Below are 5,988 nucleotides of genomic sequence, written 5' to 3'. Positions count from 1 at the left end.
GATGAAATCAAAGGCAACTATATGAGTGTAGGATCTGCTGACCTGGAGTTTTCATTAGATCCACAGGAAATTTTAAGCTCTTAAAAACACTTGTTAATAATGCCAGATGACACAGTTATGCAATTATCTGGCCCATTAGTTTTGCAGTTTACAACCACTAGGAAGTGGTTTTCCCACACTCTGAAAACTTTGATGAACAGCAGAATTTACAATAGAGTAGCTGATAACACAGTGCTGATACCAGACGGTCTGCTCAAGTCCTTTTTTGATTACATCCAGGACTGGAATACAGGTCTCTTCTCAGGGTTAGGAGAAGAGGTTAAGATCCTGTCTCAGTGTATGTGAGAGCTCCTAATGCCTCCAGTAACTGTCAGTTCAGGTTCTTCGTGTGCTTAGAGTCTTTGAAGCCCCATTATTTGAACGACGAGATTTTTCACACAATTTAGTTGTTGCAACATGCTCCGGCAAAACTATGAGCAGAATCACTGACAAAGACAGGACACACTGGACATCTACTAAATTTTGAGACTTCATTTGACCTACAGGAGCTTAATAGTACTCCATCCATTAGTATTACTGACCAAGGCTGCTCAATAAAGGTTTTACGATGAAAGCATAACACCACAGCAGGTATAATTCTTAGTGTTCTTGTGGCCAATGACTAAATCAATACCGAGTATCAGCCTCAGAGCTTCCAGATAGCAACACAGTAAGTCTTCCTTCATATAACTTCACTAACAGCATGCAATAAACCATTCGGCAAGCACAAAATTCCTGCACTTCAACACAACAGCACACATTTCCCCTTCTAGATTCTCCTCTGTTGTGGAAACAGGATAGATACGGCAATGTAAAGCATGCTACCTAGACATACATTCACTTCCATGGATTTGCTCCTGCATGGCAAAACTTCTCTTCTGTGATATTTAGATGAACACACAGTTACACAGCTCCAATGCACCACAGTTGCCCATTTTCAACCTGCATCCTCAGTTATGTCTGCAAGGTCACACAAGAAAAACCCAACAATGACAGAGAAGGATCTCAAGCCGATGGTGTGTCATACTTTCCCCGGAAACCAAGTATAGAGTCCACAGTTAACTCACTGTTTTCTTATCACCTGCACTATTGGCCATTCTATACCCTCACTGTACGAGCTGAGCTTTCTTTCACACCTTTAAGCACCTACAACTTAATTATTTATAGCTAAGCTTTAGTTACACCAGCTCCCTTTGTAATTAATAACCACTTTAGGTTAGGAGTCACTTGATCTATTCCAGCATCTATTTCATACAGAGATGAGTTCTGGGCAAGCCTCAGTAAGTACGCTCACTAGGTCCCCCCAAATTTCAGCAGGAAACTGGGATGACCAGCTCAGATGTAAGGTGTTTACCCTGCATATGTCTACATTTAATCAGGAATTTATCATTCACTAATCCTGCCCTGTGTCCGTCAGTCTCCTAAGTGGACCATAACACTGTCCTCTCATAAAAGTACTGTGAAGAAAAAGGTATTAAAGACTGGTATATGTGGCTATTATGGCACCGTGGCCACAGAAGGACATGGCAGAGCTGAGACTGAGTGGCCCTCAATAACCACATATTCTGATACCTTCTGGGGGAGAATTTAGGTAAATAGGGGGAGAATTTAGGTAAATAGGGGTAGACTTCCAGCCTTAGGACACAGCAAGGGAGACACCACAGCAGTTAAACAAGGGGTATGCTTGGAGTCTAACCCAAACTGAATCTAGCCAGCACTCTCTCTGCAACATTTCTATGTGTATTAAATCATTTTCAAATATGCAAAAATCAAAATAAACGAAATGTGGTTTCTTAACTGCATACATAATCACTTATGTAGTATATATGTAAATACCATAAATAAAGGCACTGCAAGCACATAAGAATGTGAACAAATACTCATTTTAAATGTCTGCAAAACTCCAAGCTACCCAGGATGCCTGGCCTCAGTTCCATGTCTACTTCAGAGCACAAATGCCTTTGAGTGTCAACCATTAACTCACTTTTGAAACTGGGATGCACAGGCCAATTGACTTGAGACTGGTGAAAACTGCAAGGATCCTTAGAGAATACCTGTGACTTCACCTACGTGTGAAGTCACTCACCAGTGAGTGCAAAAGGAAAAACAAACAGAGCGGGCCCCAGCCACAAAGGAGATGGAGACGATAGGGTAATACCACAATCATCTTCTTTCACAGGAAAAGCACTGTTTTCTAGTTTAATCCTCTTTCACAGTGGATTAAGCTAATATGTAAAAAGCAATGAAGAACAGTGTCTGTGTAACTATCCCAAAATTGCTCCATGCATTGGCAAGCATCAATGTACTTAAACGCCCACTGGCAGGCCACTGAAAAACCACTGTTTGGCAGTGTCTGTTCTACTCAGAATCAAGTGCAGGAAGAAGCCAGGATTAAATCTATAGAGATATTCAGATGTGGAGTCTCTCTTCTGTCAGATGTGGATATGTCCCCATGCATCACAGCCTAATGAAAGAGAAGAACCATGAAGCCAGGCTCCTGTTGGAGAGTATGTATCCTATGGGGTCACAGCACAGGGAGGAAACCATGCATACTTCAAATGCAAGATGCACAAGCCGAGGGACTTGGGAGTGTGAGGAGGAAGCCAAATGTGTGATCTTATACTTTATGTGTGAGATTTGTCAGGCCTGCCTACAGCCTTACAAAAACACTCACAAACCAATACCCAAGCCAGCTGGTTTGTATTTTCATTGTATTTCCTAGAGGCAGAAAACAGAGTCTGCCCACAAACTGCATTCACATTCTCCTCATGTAAATTTTACTTTTCAGCACAGCTATGATGGGTTTAATTTCACCTTGAGTTCTTTGGAGGATAAAAGCATTACAGAAAAAATACATTTCTTCTGCTTTCCCTTCAGCCTGAGAATGACAGCAACATTCTCCCTGTGAAGAACTGGTAATGCTGCAGTGATTTTTATCACTAGCACTTGTATCTCCTGGATATTAATAGATGTTTGGAAAATGCTGTAGTATCTCATTATTTATAAAATACAACTGGGTATAATTCTGCAAAGAGATGAATACCTCTAGATCTGGAGCTGAGCAGACTGCTTGTTTTACTCTGCAGTTTACATTAATGGACCACCAAGGTTTAGCTTGGAAAGGTGATGTTAACATCAAAAACCAGACAGATCTGCAGTCGTTGTGCAATCAGCATCTACTTTGTCATGACAAGGGTACAGCTGTACTCCTCCTACCCACTGCAAAGTCAACAAATGTGAGTGCATAACCTGTAACATATATCTCTCCAGCTCATTACAGTGCACAGGTATGTCTTATTTTGGAATATGCTGATGAACACACTACTGCATTAGTCAATACCACAGTATCAAAATTTAGACAGATTTTAAACTGAAGAAATAATAATAAAAAAAAAATACAGTAAGGACAAGAAATCACATTTCAGTGAGAAGAACGAAGTACACAAATATGGGTTGGGGAATTCCCAGATAGATGGAAGTTCTGGCAGAAAGGATCTTGTATTAAAACTAATCTTAAACTCAGTATAAGACAATAACATTATGCTTTTGGGAAGTGCAAATACTATGCTGGGACCAGTGAAGGAGAGAAAAGCTTCTAATACACTTTCTGTAAGATTTTTACTTGACTCAGCATTCGGGGTTCTGTGCCCATTTTGAGACACAAAACGTAGATCAGTTTGGAGAGACCATGGAGAAAAACAAGGAGAAACCCTTACACAGAAGGAAAAGTACCTGTTTAATTGAGAGGGGTAAAAAAAAGTCCAACAGCTTTTTAACAGCTAGTCATAAAGGAAGTGGCAAAAATTGCCGTGTCTGTGGTGGGCAGAGCAGATAGTCCAAGTTAGGAAAGTAAGAGAGGAAAAACCTTTCTAAGGATAGAAAACCTTTCTAAGGATACTGTAGTATCACTCAGGAAGATTGTGAAATCTACCCCATTATACTTTTCAAAAACGTTAAACAGACACATCCCAAGAACGACTATGGCAGAGCTGATCTTAGTTTGCAGGTGGGCAATGAACTAAGTAAAACCTAATGTTCTCTTTTAGCCTTGTATTTCTTTTTTTGTTGTTGTTTTCAGTGGTGGTGAGCTTTTTTTCTTGTTTGTTTTGATTTTCCTGTGGATGAAGAAGATAGAATGTCCACAGTCTGGCTTTCAGGTCCTCGTGGGAGATTGCAGGACTTAAATGTATGGAAAAAAATCTTTCTATTCTGTGGAAACTTGGCACATTTGAAATGATACAATTCTGCAAAAAGCCTTCAGAACCTTCAAACCATCATGTGTCAGAATACGTATTTTTAAGATTATTTTCATTATAGTACACATCTCTCACTTGATTATACTCTGATTCTATTCTCACTTCAGGAGGCATCACTCCTGCTGACTTCAATAGCATTATTCCCCGTTTTTACACTACAATAAATGAGAATAGACCCAGCCCTAAAGTAGTAAAATGGATTTGGGATTACAAGTTCTTAATGTTCTTGGGCTTTTTTGCAATTTACTACTGTACTCCAGGTTTCATTTGTCCCTATAAATTGTCCCTTTGATGGCAGTGGCATGAATGTATTTGTTTAAGACACCGCTTGCTTCCATAAACACAGAAAGACAGATGAACCCCTGCAGAACCCTGCAGCTTGGGCTAGATTGATCTATAACTCAATCCAGCAGTTCTTAAACACAGGTAACATGAAAAGCTCTTCAGCAAGCTGCTGAATACAGCAGTCTGCTTAAAAACAATAGGAGTGACTGAGTATATTCACCTCATTGTAAGAAAATGCTCACAGAATAAGACAAGCTTCCTCAAAAGGCTGGGTTTTCCAATTAGTTGCTGTGACTGCATCCCCTGGTGAGTTGCACTTCTGAGTTCATGAATGCAGCAGCACGAAGCAAGGAATATTGAGAATCTGGGCTTGTTTTTGGACCTCAGTCCACCCTAGACAAAAGCCTCAATGAACTTCAGTATTTTACACACTGGCTGGATCTGAGGAAATGCTCATAGAAGGTCTACCTCAACAATAAGTCTAACAACCTACAAGTTAAACTGAACTGAAAATACTCTGAAACTACATTCGACTAAGCTTTCTAAAATTACATTCAATATTAAAATACTAGAGATCCCCAGCAGTGCCACATCATTGCTCAAGTGGGCATCTACCACACACAAATTTAATTTTTGCAGACATAAAGCTTCTCCAGCTTCAGTATGTTAAACTGGAACTCATAAGATTTGAAGAGACACTCACAAATGAGAATGCACCTCTGTATATCTCAGAGAACTCTTTGAAGAAGCCTGCGGCCGAAATAGGGGCATACTTATTCAATATCAAGAACACTGGACTGCCAAAGATAGCATTGCTGAGACTATCCTTCCTGCAGCCTCTCCAACAGCAAATAGTCCTGACATCCAAGAGGATACTCCACCTCTAAAGGCTCTAGGAAAGTCACAGTAGATAACTTCTAGCTTTTTTTCTCCAAACACCGTTGTCTTCTAAAGAATCAAAAGGGTAAAGGGTCTAATTCTACATCAAGTAAAAGCTAGTTTAGGACCCCTTCCAAAATATTGCTTTACTCTGGAAGACAACTGGCTCTGGCAAACTGTATGTTTTTAGGGAGCCAGGAGACATCAAATTATATGGTACGACCCTTTTTTGGTTGTTAAACTCTTTCATGAAGGTTGAACCTGAGGAAATCCACAGTGCTGATAATCACCAAGATTATCCGCCCTTGCAAGTATAAATAGAAAAGGTAAAAGTGGTTTTCAGGTGGAAGAGAGTTTCATTACTTTCATGGCAAATGAATTCTGCCTGCCTAACCACACTTCTAACGCCTTTCACATAAGAGAAGTCATTATGGCGACTTTTATAAAAGAGAATTTCTGATTTCTGCACATGATATAAGCAGAAGATCCTGGAATCCTAGATGAGAAGTGAAAAGGGAATGCCTAAGAA

This window comes from Vanellus vanellus (assembly GCF_965231255.1).
Source record: "Vanellus vanellus genome assembly, chromosome: 2".
NCBI lineage: Eukaryota > Metazoa > Chordata > Aves > Charadriiformes > Charadriidae > Vanellus > Vanellus vanellus.
The sequence above is the reverse complement of the archived record's forward strand: the minus strand, read 5'-3'. Positions refer to the sequence as shown.